This window comes from Ascaphus truei, unplaced genomic scaffold (assembly GCF_040206685.1).
Source record: "Ascaphus truei isolate aAscTru1 unplaced genomic scaffold, aAscTru1.hap1 HAP1_SCAFFOLD_2329, whole genome shotgun sequence".
In the NCBI taxonomy this organism is placed as follows: Eukaryota; Metazoa; Chordata; class Amphibia; order Anura; family Ascaphidae; genus Ascaphus; species Ascaphus truei.
Window position 1 is genome coordinate 1059 of NW_027455247.1, and position 15898 is coordinate 16956.

The 15898-nt window shown below is 43.6% G+C and overlaps 1 long non-coding RNA gene across 1 annotated transcript; it reads left to right on the forward strand.

The window, feature by feature from the left end:
- The first annotated feature begins 1556 nt into the window (after positions 1–1556).
- Positions 1557–14002, forward strand: LOC142477797 (uncharacterized). The gene is made up of 6 exons (XR_012792704.1): positions 1557–1658; positions 5291–5408; positions 6397–6463; positions 8024–8134; positions 11445–11554; positions 12923–14002. It is a non-coding gene; the product is annotated as an uncharacterized LOC142477797 (long non-coding RNA).
- Positions 14003–15898: the final 1896 nt, after the last annotated feature.

The following is a 15898-nucleotide window of genomic DNA, read 5'->3' on the forward strand; positions in this document are numbered from 1 at the left end:
TGTTGCAGTGAACACTGAAGAGACGGATCTACTACAACACTGTACAGGATGAGCATACGCTACAAGCAGCAAAATGATCTTGCAGTTGACAGTATGTTGTTCTGGTAATGTGCACAATTATTATTTATGGGCTACACACCACAGTGCTGGACATATTCTGTTAACTTCAACTCTACTCCTAACATGGAGATGTCTTCCTGGTGTTACTGATTCAGTACATCATATGCACAGTGTGGTTATGATATGATGGATTGATTTAATGAACCCACCAACCAATGATGACATCTGCATCATCTTCTGTAAAGTGCAGCTACAGCATGATATTATCAGCATTTGGTGCGGTATAATCAGAGGTATCTATGTGCTTTTGTGCCTGTTTTAAGTCCTCCAGCTTAACGCCCCTACACCTCCCACTACACAGGCATACTTACTTATGCATACACTGACATCTGGCATACCTACACACACCCCAGGGCCACTTCCTTCCCCTGATGTCAGGGAGAGGATGGGCATGCAGAGTGCAGTAAGTCTCCACGTTACTCTGGCCAACAGTCTTGGCCTACCTCCAGCATCTGTCACCCACAACATCTGTTCCCTCCTTGTAAAGTGCTGAACTATCTCACCTGGGTCAGTGCTATAGCTGATCACAGTGCCCGATCAGGATGTCACTGTGAAAGGCAGCAGTGCAGATTGACCGGTCAATCAATGCAGTGCCGCAACATATGCACTAAATGAGATTTCCGTGCCCCCAGTCAGGTTACTCCCTGGGCAGTGACCCTGCTCACACCCTCCCCTAGTTCCACCTCTGATCACAATTATCTCTCTTGGAGAGTGTAGCAAATTGGAGTTGGGGGAATCTCACCTCTGCCATGCATGGTCACAATCTGGGCACAGGACCCAAATAGTGGGCAATGTGGCACTTCTTACAGTAGAGAATAAGTAACTTTATTCTTTACTTGTGTATTAAGGACCTTATTTGCATTAAATTCAGTCCACATGGGACCAAGACTTTCTGGCTTACTGAACAAAGTGGAATTGTTTCGTAGAGGGTGGAGAATTGTATTTTATCTGAAATTACCCCCTCTGCACAAAATACAAACAATTATACCCATACAAGTACCTTGTGGAAGTTGTTGCCCTCTATCTTCCTGTGGTCTCTCCCTGTTTCTCACTGTGCCTCCTCCCATTTCCTTGCACCTCTGCGTCTCCGCATATATCCCTATACTCAGAGCCGGCTCCGGTCAGTGACATGGGATGCCCAAATATGAGCATATCCATATATGGGCATCCATGCCACTGACCGGAGCCCACTCTGTTGCGGATATGGAGAGAGACTGGGAGATTTACATCCCCTTATAATTCATATGGTGCATAGTACCGGCACGTATTGTTTTACCGGTACTGTGTACCTTCTTACTTTCACACTGGTACAGTATGTGCTGCAGTGGGACTGAGAGGGATATATTGGTAACACATAGTCATTGTTGGGGGAATTCAATCCATTTTGAAAATAGTAATGCATTGTTTTTTACTTTTTTTTTTGCAGTAATGAAGAATGAAAAAGTTCTGTTAAAATTGAATTGGACGTGAACTGGATTCAGCATTTCATCATCAACTCTGCACCAGTGTGAATTGACGTTCTTTAATGTTCTGACAAGGTACATGCAACATCTCTTCCTCTACCCCTACACCACCCTCTGCCTCTTGCCTCTCTCTCCACCTCCCTGCTAAGCGTATTAACCCATCTAATGTAATCCACATTCCTTGTCTCACTTTACTCTTCCCTTCTCACGTGCCCTCTGGAATGTCTGCTCTACGACTAACATGGTCTATTTGTACATGACCTCTTCTGCTCTCATCATCCACCACTTCTCATTCCCCTCACCCCTGTCCTACTCGATACCTCAGCTTAATTGAACTCTCTCCTCTGACATCTACCCTTATCTCTAACCTCTCCTCACTTTCTGCTTAAACTAACTATCTTGTTAACTCTTACAATGCTATCATCTCCTCCTCCCTCCTCCTCCATCATCTATATGCCCCTTCTAGGCTCTGACACACTCATCCCTCTAAGGCCGTGATTATCATGGGCACACGCTTGGTCGTCCACAGTGCGTGCGAGCAATGCAGGGCTTCCCCGTCGCCTCGGACCTCAGTGCGGGGATTGCTGGAGCGACAGGCATGCGCTAACTTTGCCTTCTGTTGCGTGCTTACTATAGACGCAGCCTAACCCATGCATTGGTTTAATTCACAAGCACGCTCTCATCACACTTCATCACATCACACTGCTGCTCTTAACACCTATGGAGGAAATCTCACAGTCTGATTTTCTACACTAAACCTTTGTCCTGTTCTGTAAAACTCTGCTCCTTTTTTTAAGGTCAAACACTACTTTTTCCTCACTCATCAACACTCCAATTTAATTCACACTGTCTTCTATGTATTTGAGTCCCACCACTGACTTTCTCCTCCCACTTAACATCCATCCTTTATTTCTCCTCAAGCCTTTGCTCACTTGAGGCAAGGTGGATGCCATCCACAAGTAGATTCGTTCTCTCCCTTCCCCCTCTCTCTTTTTCTATCTAGATCTCATTGCACTCTTGACTCCTTTTCTCCTGTCACAAAGCTGGAACCTGATCTTCTCTTCTCCCTCTACCACATGCCCTCTCAATCCTATATTCTCACTCTCACTCTCACCCACATCTTCAATTCCTCCATATCCTTTGGCTCTTTCAACTCTTCCTTTTAAGCATGCAGTGGTCACCCCTATTCTCAAAAATAACCTTGACCTTGTGTGAATTTCTAACTATCGCCCTGTATCCGTCCTACCATTTGCCTCCTAATTGCTAGAACGTCTTGTGATCTCCCGTTTGATCAACATTCTTAAATCACATGCTCCTCTGGGCCCTTCACAATCTGCCTTTCCCAATGTAACCAATTATGTACATAAAGAAAATTCCCAAGGTCCATTTTACTTACTAATCCTGCTTGATCTCTCTTCTGCTTTTGATACTGTCAATCACTCTTCTCATTCATATTCTAAACACTTTCTTCGTATCCGCAGCAAACTTATATCCTGGTTTTCATCATACTTCTCCATCACACATTCTCCATCTCTGTTGCTAACGTGTCTTTGTCTCCTGTTGTTTTGTCTGTTGGTATACCTCAGGACTCTGTTCTGGGACCTCTCTCACTACATACTATCACTAGTTGACCTTATCAACTATTTTGGCCCTTGATATCATCTCTATGCAGATGATACACACACCTATCCACCCTACCGTCACTCCTGCAATTTAGTTCCTAGTTTCGGGTGGCCTCCTGGCTATATCCTCCATGGATGACACTCTTCTGCCTTAAACCTAATGTCTAAAACTGAGCTCCTCATATTTCCCCCTAAATCTGGCCTAATATCACCTTTCTCCATCGCAGTAAACAGTACTACCATCATCCTGTCATGAAAGCACATTGCCTAGGAGTAACATTTGACTCTTCCCTTTCCATCTTCATTCACGACACTGGCTAAAGTTTGTTGATTCTTTCTCTGTAATATTTCCAAGATTTGCCCTTTTCTCTGTCAATCTACTGCTAAAACGCCAATGCATGCCCTTATCGTATGGGTTAACATACTGCTAACAGGGCTCCCTGCTTCACAACTTTCTCATTTGCAATCTATCCAAAACTCTGCTGCTTGAATAATTTCCCTTTCTCCCACAACAGTATCTGCTCATCTCCTCCTCCTTAAATCCCTCTCCTTGCTTCCCATCAAGTTTCAGATCACCTACAAAGTTCTCCTCCTTACCTTTTTGTTAAGGTTCTCTATTAGTGGTGTACCGAGTACCCGGCGTTACCCGACACATTTCCAGCTACCCGGACATTACTCGAAACCGGCCACTGAGAAGTGGACTTGGCCGGGTAATACCCGGCGTCGGGTAATGTCAGGGCAGCTGGAAATAATCTTTTATACTTACCTTTCCTAAGACATCTAGGATCAGCAGCAGCAGTCCTCTGATGTTGGCAGCATCAGAGGTGTCTTCACCTGGCGGGGGGAGCTGCAGGAATCACTTCCACAGCACCGAAGCAGGTAAGCTGTGTCTGTGAGCCTGCAGCTCCCCCGCCGGCTGAAGACACCACAGATGCTGCCACCGTCACAGGACTGCTGCTGATCCTAGATGTCACTGCCACCCGGAAGGTAAGTGCCAAACCGTGTACCCGACCGGGTAGAACCTTTCATTTTGGCCGGGTACCCGTTACCCATTTTTTTATAGTTGAGGACCCAGTCCAACACTATTCTCTATTCATCTGCTCCTTCCTACATATCATCTTTGGTCTCGTTATGCCCTTCCTCGTCTCCTAAGCTCTACTAATAACTGTCTCCATTATACTTCTTACACCTCTACTGCGCACTCGCTCTCTTGCCTGAAACCCTTTCCCATCAATTTACCTGTGAAACTCACACACACTCAGTATATGCCAACATACCCTCTTCCACCCACATTTAAGATCAACCTTAAAATTCACAACTTAAATGAAGCATTTCAATAGCTTTTACTCGTTGCTACTGTCACTCATTCAGTCACTAACTATTGTTCCCAAGAAGTGCTTTATACTACAAGTACCCACCATTAAGGACAAGCATTGTCATCTACTGCACTTGTTCCCCCACCTGTTGTCTCTCTGTAAGTCTCCTTACATTTCTCTTAGATTGTAAACTACCCAGGACAGGGATTTACTTTCCTATTGTCTGTTTTTGTTTGTTGAACTTATTGTATAATAATTTCCTGTACTTTTTGGTCTCTCTTGTAAAGCGCTGAGTACACAATGGGTGGTATATAAATAGAGATATATGCAGAGTCTAGAGACAAGGCACACGTGTATAGGTAGCTACAGTTTATCCGGGACCGTATGCATCCTTGAAGTGCCTGTCCCAGTTATTTTCTATTGATTGCAATGTAGGAGTGTCTGTCCTGTCTTATTTTTTTTATTATTATTATTATTATTATTATTATTATATATACAAAGATATATACAAAGATTGTTTCCTGTCGTTAGCATGACATTGTGTGACACAGTGTGATGTCATTGATTCAGTAGATTGTGTGCAGACCGGGACTGCAGTACAGTTTCACTGACATGAATAACTTGTGTGGTAGAAGCTCTAGAAGGAGCACAGCTGTGGGAGGGAGGTGGATTTGCTTTGTATCACATGGTTTGGAGCAAGGTTCATTGTATGTATCGTCAATAATAATTATAATAATAATAATGCAATGCTTAACTTTTTTATTTCAAGAGGAAAGACTGCAGAACAGAAGTGAATATTGAAGCCATGTGTTCATTTTCTTGCAAAATAGAAAATTGAAGGACAGTTGAAGAGGAGGAAAATGACTACACAGAGACAGATAAGCAATGTGTATATTTCTCATTTAGTATTTGTCGTTTTATTGACTCCAAAAAATCCGGCTGCTAAGGGTTTCGCATTGGACATATTCACCTCTACTCCACCCCTTCCTGTGATCTGTACCATGCAGATTTTTGTTGATTCAATACATCATGAATAGAGTGTGGCTACAGTATGAAGTACTGACCCAAGGACCACATCTACTACCATTCATAACAAGAACATGTGCAGTAGCGCACTGCTGCAGTTCTATGTTATTGCTATGAAAGGTTGAGGTGGTGCAATCATATGAATCTTGAGTGGGAGGGATCCTGTTTGCATCATTTAATTTGATCTAGGCCAGTAGAGTATATAACTCTCAGTACAGGTTACATATGGCATCAGTATTAGTGATTTAAAGAACAGAAAAACAGGAGTGGAGAACAAAACCAAGTAATGTTGAAGTTACTACTTTTTACTATTTACTTGGTCAGTCTGTACTGTCTACTCCCCACACAGCTGCTAAGGGTTTCCATTTGAGATACATTCACCTTCTACTCTGCACTACTGTGCTACCCTCTATTCAGAGATGAGTTCAAGTCATGTTTACCACTCTAAATCGCTCTGCAGTCATTGATTCAGCACATCATGGGTAGAGCATGGCTATAGATACAGCAAGCTTTATTTTACCCTAATATTGCATCAAAAAATAGAATATCACTCAGTTTCCTACAGATTTACTGATGCTGATAATGCAGAATCTCACCCTCCCATCATAATACACCAGAGGAAGAAATAATCCTTGCTATATATGTACATTGTGTGACATATTGCCTCCATGACCATTGATGGCAAATACATATTCTGTATAGAGCAGCTGTGTTATGATGTAGTTGTTATTGATCATCATTGAGATATAATCACAAGAATCTTATGCAAAGGGAAACTGTCATTAGCATAGTGGGATTTCAGCCCCCAAACTTCTGTAATATTAATGCAATGTCTTACTTTTATTGCAGTGAACACCGAAGAGACGGATCTACTACAACAGCAAAATGATCATGCAGTTGACAATATGTTGTTCTGGTAATGTGCACAATTATTATGTATGGGCTCCACACCACAGTGCTGGACATATTCTGTTAACTTCAACTCTACTCCTAACATGGAGATGTCTTCCTGGTGTTACTGATTCAGTACATCATATGCACAGTGTGGCTATTATATGATGGATTGATTTAATGAACCCACCAAACACTGATGACATCTGTATCATCTTCTGTAAAGTGCATCTACAGCAGGATATTATCAGCATTTGGGGTGATATAATCAGAGGCATCTATGTGCTTTTGTGCTGGGTAAAGTCCTCCAGCTGAACCGCCCCCCGCCCCCCACCCCCCTACACCTCCTGCCACACAGGCAAACTTACTTACACACACAGCACACTTACTTATGCACACTGACACTTGGCATACCTACACACACACACCCCACAGCCACTGGCATGCATGCAGAGTCCTGGGCATGCAGGATGGGCATGCAGAGTACAGAATATCTCCACCTTGCTCTGGCCCGTACTCTTGGCCTACCCCCAGCATCTGTCACCCACAACCTCTGTTCCCTCCCTGTAAATTGCTGCACTAACACACCTTGGTCAGCGCTGCAACCGATCACAGCACCGGATCATGTCACTGTGATAGGAAGCAGTGCTAATTGACCGGTCAATCAATGCCACGTGGCAACATACGCACCAAAAGAGATTTCCATGCCCCCTGACAGGCTACTCCCTGGGCAGTGACCCTGCTCATCTTCCACCTCTGATCACAATATTCTCTCTTGGAGAGTGTAGCAAATTGGAGTTGGGGGAATTTCACCTCTGCAGTGCATGTAGAGTCCTGTATGCAGAGTACAGAAAGTCTCCACCTTAGTCTGGCCCGTACTCTTGGCCTACCCACAGCATCTGTCACCCACAAATAATACATACACTAATACTCCCCACAATACACACTTTAATACCTCCTCAATAATAATCTCCCCAATAATATTATAGTCTTAAACACAATATACACAATACCCCCTAACACAAGATACCCAATCTAACACTCTCCTCTGCACCTCAACATAATATACACACTATAATACCCTACACACAATATAATACTCCCACACACACACAATATACACACTATCCTCCTACCGCCATAAAACACAACCAATAATACACACACACTTTGTGGATGTTGGGACCAGCTCCTTGCATGCACCAGTGAAAGAGAGAGGCCTGCCATCCGTGCCTCCCTCCGTTTCCCATCTTCTCCCTGTCTCTCTCCCTCCCTTTCTTTGCATCTCCCTGCATCTTTGCGTATACCCAGTCAGTGACGGCTCCGGTCACGTGATGCCTTAATATGGGCTTATCCATATATCTGTTGCAGAGATGGAGAGAGACCTGGAGATTTTACATTTCCTTATAATTCATATTGGTACTTAGTACGGGCACTTATTGTTTTATCAGTACTGGGTACCTGACCGTACTGGCCTACGAGTGAGAAGGCAATATTGGCATCACACAGTTACTGTTGAATATGTCATTCAATCCATTTTGAAAATAGTAATGCAATGTGGTTTTGTTTTGTTTGCTTTTTGCAGTAATGAAGAATGGAAAAGTTATATTAAAATTAAATTGGAGGGGAACTGGATTCAGCATTTCTTCATGAACTCTGCACTTGTGAGCATTGACCTTCTTGAGTGCCCTGACAGGTACACGCAACTTTAAGACTATAATCTTCATCAACTGCTGTGCAAGCTTTCGTGCTATACCTCCCCCTCCGGTTTTGATTTATACATTTGCTCTCTCAATTCATGTCCTCTAATATCTGGAGGCTCTCTCCTAGCATTTCTCTCTACCACAGCACGTCATCCCAATGTAACCTCTCTCTTGTTCTTTCTGTTTACTGTTTCCTCACTGCTCTGTAAAACTTTTCTAATTTCTCTAACTTCCACACTCCTGCTTTTATCCACATGTTCTATACACTTTCCTTCCCCTACCTTTGCATGTGTCTACACAAAGCACCATTTGTACAGACCTCTATTGCAGCTATTTCTGCACTGCTCAATGAAATGCTCTCCTGCACATCCTATTCTCTTCCACCTTCCCTCATTCTCTACGCCCCCTCTCAAAGCCCCCTCTCTCTATGTCTCCTCTCTCTACGCCTATCTGTCTCATTCTCTTGACGCCCTTCTCTCTCTACATATCCCTATCTCTGTCTCTCTCTACACCTATCTCTGTGTCTCCTTCTATGCTCGCTGATGTTGGGGGATATCTCTTATAATCTTGGACCGGCTCATATACACATCAGGCCTCCCTACTAAGAGTGTTAACCTATCTAATGTAATCCACATTCCTTTCCTTACTTTTCTCTTCCCTTCTCCTGTGCCCTCTGGAATGTCCACTCTTACTAACAAGGCTCTAGTTGTACATAACCTCTTCTGCTCTCATCAGTCACAATCAGTCATTCCCCTCACCGCATCTTACCTGTCCCACTGATTTGCCTCTGCTTAATTAAACTCTCCTCTGACATCTACTCTAACCTCTCTTCTCTCTTCTCTCTCTCTCTTTCTGCTTAAACTAACAATCTTATTAACTCTTACAATGCTATCCTCCTATCTATATGCCCCCTATAGGCTCTGACACACTCATCCCTCTAACCCACACCTTTGGCTAAATTCCCAAACACACTCATCACACTTCCACTCGCTGTTCTTAATACCTACGGAGGAAATCTCACACTTTGTTTGATTTTTCTACAGTAAAAATGTCTCCTGTCCTGTATAAAGCTGCTCTCTAGGGCTAAATACACTACTTTTTTCCACACTCATCAACACTCAAATTTAATTTACGCTGTTTTTTTCTCTGTATTTGACTCCCTCCACTGACCTTCTCCTCCCACTTGCCATCCTTCCTTCACTTCTCCTCAAGCATTTGACTACTTCAGAGGCAAGGTGGATGCCACCCAAAAGGAGATTCCTTCTGTCCCTTCCCCCTTCTCTCCTTCTACCCAAATCTCCTTCTGCACTTGACTCCTTTTCTTCTCTTACAGAGCTGGAAGCTAATCATCTTCTATTCTCCCTCTACCACATGCCCTCTAGATCGTATCCCCTCACACCTTACTGCATCTCTTAGTCCCCACTCTCACCCACATCTTCAATTTCTCCCTATTCTCTGGATTTTTGCCCTCTTACTTTAAGCCTGTAGCGGTCACCCTTTTGTCAGAAACAAACTACACCCTATGTGCCTTACTAACTACCGCTCTGTATCCCTCATGCTGTTTGCCTTCTAATTGCTAGTGTCAACATTCTTAAATCACATGCCCTCCTGGATCCTTTACAACCTGCCTTTCGTACAGCACGTTCTACAGACTGTGCTTAAAGCTAATTCCCAAGGGTTTTCCCTACTAATCCTACTTGATCTATCGGCTGCGTTTGATGCTCTCAATCACTCTCCTCCTTCATATTCTAAACTCTCTCTTGGTATCAGTAACAAAGTTCTATCCTGGTTTTCATCATAACTTTCCTGTCACACATTCTCCATCTCTGTTGCTAACATGTCTTCGTCTTCTATTGATCTGTCTGTGGGTATACATCAGGTCTCTGTTCTGAGATCTCTCTTTCTCTCTACATACTATCATTTGGTGACTTCATCAATGCTTTTGGCCTTAGATATAATCTCTATGCGGATGATACACACACAAATCTATCCACCCCTGTTCTCACTCCTGCAATCCAGTCTCTACTCTTGGGTTGTCTCCTGGCTATATGCTCATGGATGGCACTCCACTGCCTTAAACTTAATGTCTAAAACTGGGCTCATATTATCCCCTTTCTCCATCACAGTAAACAGTACTACCATCTATCTTGTCATCAAACATGTTGCATAGGAGTAACATTTGGCTCTTCAATTCCATCTCCATTCACATGCACGGCTATGGGTAAAATGTGTTGCCTCTTTCTCTGTAATATTGCCAAGATCTTCCCTTTCCCCTCTCAACCTACTGCTAAAACTCCAATGTATACTGTTATCCTATAGGTTATTTTAACATACTACTAACAGGCCTCCATGCTTCACAACTTTCTCCTATGCAAAACTCTGCTGCTTGAATTATCTCACTTTCTTCCACAACAGTCTCTGCTCATCTCCTTAAATCCCTGTCCTGGCATCCCATCAAGTTTTTGTATCACCTACAAAGTTCTCCTCCTTACCTTTTTGTTAAGGCTCTCCATTAATCTGCTCCTTCTTGCATATCATCTTTGATCTCTCGTTATGCCCTTGCTTGTCTCTTGCACTATAACCATAACTGTCTCCTGTAAACTTCTTTCACCTCTACTGTTCTCTCACTTGCCTGAAACCATTTTCCATCACTGCACCGTACATGTGAAACTTCCTCACACTCAGTATATGCCAACATAACCTCTTCCACCCACATGTAAGACCAATCTTAAAATTCACGACTTAAATCAAGCATTTAAAAAACTTTGACTCGTGGCTACTGTCCCACACCCACAGTCACTGCTAACAACTATTGTTCCCAAGATGTGCTTTCTACTAATTGTACCCACCATTAAGGACAAGCATTGTCATCTACTGCACTTCTTCCCCCAACTGCTGCCTCTCTTTAAGTCTTCTAACATTTCTATTAGATTGTAAAGTTCCCAGGGCAAGGATTTACTTTCCTATAATCTGTTTTTATTTGTCGCACTTATTTTTTAATTATTTTTCCCCTCTCCCCTAATGATATACATATAGGTTTTCCTGTCATTTGCATGACAGAGTTATTATGGTTAACTATTGCATCATGTAGACTGCCTTTTCAGTGTGATGTAATTGATTCAGTACTTTGTGTGCAGACTGTGACTGCAGTACAGTGTCACGAACATTAATGACTTGTGTGGTAGAAGCTCTAGAAGGAACACAGCTATGGGAGGGAGGTGGATTTACTTTGGATCACATGGTTTGGCGCAAGGTTCATTGTATGTATGATCATAACCATGCAATGCTTAACTTTTATTTCAGGAGGGAAGAACAGTGAATATTGAAGCCATGTGTTTCTTTTCTGTCAGAAGAGAAATTTTGAAAGACAGTTGAAGAGGAGGAAAATGACTACACAGAGACAGATAAGCAATGTGTATATTTCTCATTTAGTATTTGTCGTTTTGTTGACTCCACACAATCCAGCTGCTAAGGGTTTCGCATTGGACATATTCCCCTCTACTCTACCCTTCCTGTGATCTGTACCATGCAGGTTTTTGTTGATTCAATACATCATGAGTAGAGTGTGGCTGCTGTATGAAGTATTGACCCAAGGACCACATCTACTACCATTCATAACAAGAACATGTGCAGTAGCGCACTGCTGTAGTTCTATGTGTTTTATTAAAGGTTGAAGTGGTGCAATCATATGAATCTGGAGTGGGATGAATCCTGTTTGCATCATATGGTTTCATCTAGGCCAGTAGAGTATATCTCTCAGTACAGGTTACACATGGCATCAGTAGTAGTGATTTAAAGAACAGAAAAAACAAGAGAAACTTCAATGTTGATAACAAAGCCAAGTAATGTTGAAGATACTCCTTTAACTATTTATTTGATCAGTCTGTACTGTCTACTCCCCACACAGCTACTAAGTCTTCCATTTGAGATACATTCACCTCCTACTCTGCACTGCTGTTCTGTCCTCTATTCAGAGATGAGTTCCAGTCATGTTTACCACTCTGAATCACTCTGCAGTAATTGATTCAGCACATCATGGGTAGAGCATGGCTACAGATACAGTAAGCTTTATTTTACCGGCTGATCATCCATAATATTGCATTAAAACATAGAATATTACTCAGTTTCCAAAAGATTCAGTGATGCTAATAATGCAGAATCTTACAACACATCCCATCATAATGCACCAGAGGAAGAAATAATCCTTGCTACACTACCGACACGTTTTATTGAAGCACGGCTAGCACCGCAAGCCGGGGGATGCCCCGGCGTGCTAGCCGCACTCCCTCAGCGTGCCGCGCATCACCGATGCACGGTCACGCGTCATCGGGTGCCTGCGCCCCCTGCACGCGCGTCCAGGGCTCCCCGAGGGAGCACTGGTGTCCCGCGATGTGGGGGACAGCGGCAGGGGGTTCCGGGGGACCCGACGGACCCGGCAGCGGAAGGGAGAAAGGCCCGATCGGAGGGCGCTCCGCTGCTTCGGCGTGCGCCCGGCACCCTCCGGCGCGTGCCAGGTTACTGCTGCGGCCAAGAACGGGCAAATGCTCGAATAAACTCGGCCGCAGCAGTATATCTGTACATTGTGTGACGTTTGGCCTCCATGACCATTGATAGCAAATACATATTTTGTATTGAGCGGCTGTGTTATGATGTAGTTGTTATTGATCATCATTGAGATATAATCACAAGAATCTTATGCAAAGGGAAAATGTCTGCAGCATAGTGGGATTTCAGCTCCCAAACTTCTGTAATATTAATGCAATGTCTTACTTTTATTGCAGTGAACACTGAAGAGACGGATCTACGACAACACTGCACAGGACAAGAGCAAACACTACAAGCAGCAAAATGATCTTGCAGTTGCAAGTATGTTCTGTAATGTGCACAATTATTATTTATGGGCTACACACCACAGTGCTGGACATATTCTGTTAACTTCTACCCCTACCATGGAGATGTCTTCCTGTGATTGATTCAGTACATCATATGCACAGTGTGGCTATGATATGATGGATGGATTTAATGAACCCACCACCCACTGACATCTGCATCATCTTCTGTAAAGTGCAGCAGGATATTATCAGCATTTGGGGTGGTATAATCTGGGGCATCTATGTGCTTTTGTGCCTGGATAAGTTCCTCCAGCTGAACCACCCCCCTATACCTGCCACACAGGCATACTTACAGAGCACACTTACTTATGCACACTGACACTTGGAATACACACACACACACACACACAGACACTGTCATGCATGCAGTGTCCTGTATGCAGAGTACAGAAAGTCTCCACCTTACTCTGGCCCGTACTCATGGCCTATCCCCAGCATCTGTCATCCACAACCTCTGTTCCCTCCCTGTAAAGTGCTGCACTAACACACCTGGGTCAGCGCTGCAGCTGATCACAGTGCCGGATCATGATGTCAATGGGATAGGCAGCAGAGCTGATTGACAAGTCAATCAATGCAGCTCCGCAATATATGCACCAAAAGAGATTTCTGTACCCCCTGTCAGGCTACTCCCTGGGCAGCGACCCTTCTCACCCCTCTCATTCCACCTCTGATCACAATAATCTCTCTTGGAGTGTGTAGCAAATTGGAGTTGGGGGAATCTCACCTCTGTAGTGCATGGTCACAATCTGGGCACTGTACCCAAATATTGGGCAATGTGGCACGTCTTACAGTAGAGAATAGAATAAGTAACTATATTCTTTACTTGTGTATTAAGGAACTTATTTGCAATAAAAATTCAATCCACCTGGGACCAAGACTTTCTGGTTTTCTGAACAAAGTGGAATTGTTTTCCTATAATTTTATATTCTCTGAAATGTAACATCACAATAAAGTACTCCTATTTTTTTCCTTTGTGCTTTTTTATGGACTATTCCTTTATGTATTTCACTTAATGGGACTAATTACCTTACGATTAGATTTCACTTGTATTTTCTTGGGTTACTCTTTGGAATTTCTCTCTGTGTTCATTTATACTATCTTATTTAGAGCAGTCTTTGCCATTGGACCCCATTTCTTGCCAGAGAGATCTGTAACACAGAGTATTGAAGAGAGTACAGAACAGCGGTGAAGTAGATTTTTATGCTTCTAGGCAGCCTCCCTTCTCACCATGTATTCTGCCCCCGACGGTCTCTTGCACTGCTCCCTCCTACACCCACTCTCCTCACTCTTCCCTCCCCTCCCCGCTATCACTCAATGACCCCCTCTCATTCAATCCTGCTCCCTTACTCCCCCCTCACTCATTCTTCCTTCTGCACACACAATCCTCCCGAATATCACTCCCAAACAACACACACACTAATTCTCCCCACAATACACACTATAATACCTCCTTGTGACGATAGCTTCCACAGGCTTATTAATATTACACAAAAATAATTGGGTTTGAACTGAACGAGGCTTAAGATATAATAAATTGTATTTATTCCTTAGAATATAGGTGAACACAACAGATAATACAGTAACGAACAAGAAGTACACTTACTTAAGGGTTGGGGAATGAGAAGTATGATGTAGCATTTCTTTCAGCAGTGAGGAAATCATTCAGGTGATATCAGGTAACCATATCAGCAAACGAAGACAAAGGATATATGGGTGGACAGCAGTTTATAAACCATTCTCCTTCTATTCTTAACCTTAAGCACGGGATTGGTTTACAATTACCTCCAGCCACTCACTAACGTGGGAAAGCATTCTGACCCATGCCCCCCTGCTAGTTGGCACATGCGCAGTAGAACTCTGGGGGTCTCATTTCTGAAGCCCCACATTTACGTCAGGAATGCCAGACAGTCTACCATTTGGAGTTCTGGCAGGAAAACCTTTGTTGAAAGGTGTTAACTGGAACACTTAAGACCTGCCCTGGTTTGGGCTTCGGATAAACAGTGAGGGTGATAAAACTCTTTGAACAGCACTTAAATCCTAGACATAGCGGCGTCCCCAGGGCCATCTGCTACCTTATGGCCCAAAAGAATCTCTTCTGGGTCTTTGTCCATACCTTAAGATACACTATTAAGCATAAAACATAAACGTATTAAAATATCCGGTTCCGTTAGGTTTAGCAGGTCCAAACTTCCCAGTTCGCATTGCCAGAACTGGGACACCATATGGTCCAAAAAGCGACTTGCTACGACCTAAGAAACCGGAGTTACACCAATGCACATTAAATCATTTTAATACAAAAATCTCCATTGAAAAAGAAATCTCAGCTTTTCACTAAATCCCCATTGAAAACAACGGGCAGCTCCGCCATAGACTTTCAATGGTAAATCGCCGCCATTGAAGTCAATGGGGGTTTTCTGCCATTGAAGTTTATGGGAAAAGTCCCGAACTTCAAGGGGGTCCATACTCCGTCGGGTTGGTCCAAGCGGGTCAAGGATGGTTCTGCAGCGATGCCGGAGCAGTGGCTACAGATACCCCAAACCCTGATCCGCTGAACCCTCCGGAACCGGAGATATGGATTCCTAAAATTCAGCATTTCTCACTTAGTCATTTTTCTGAGCCGTTTCTGCCGCCGCCGGCAAAGCCTATGGCGCGACCCGCTCTATCTGGTTCGACCCTTATCGGGGGTCCAGGATTCGGGGACCCGGTGGTGGTCGAGTGGGGGGACGCTTAGGAACTAGGGGCAAAAAGAATTTTATCCCTAGGTGCCCTAAAACAGTTTATTTCCCCGCTAATTGACGTTGAACTTGACCCAGTGATTTTAGCTCTTTTGAAGGACATTGTATCCGCTTTGCGGTTTGCGGTCTG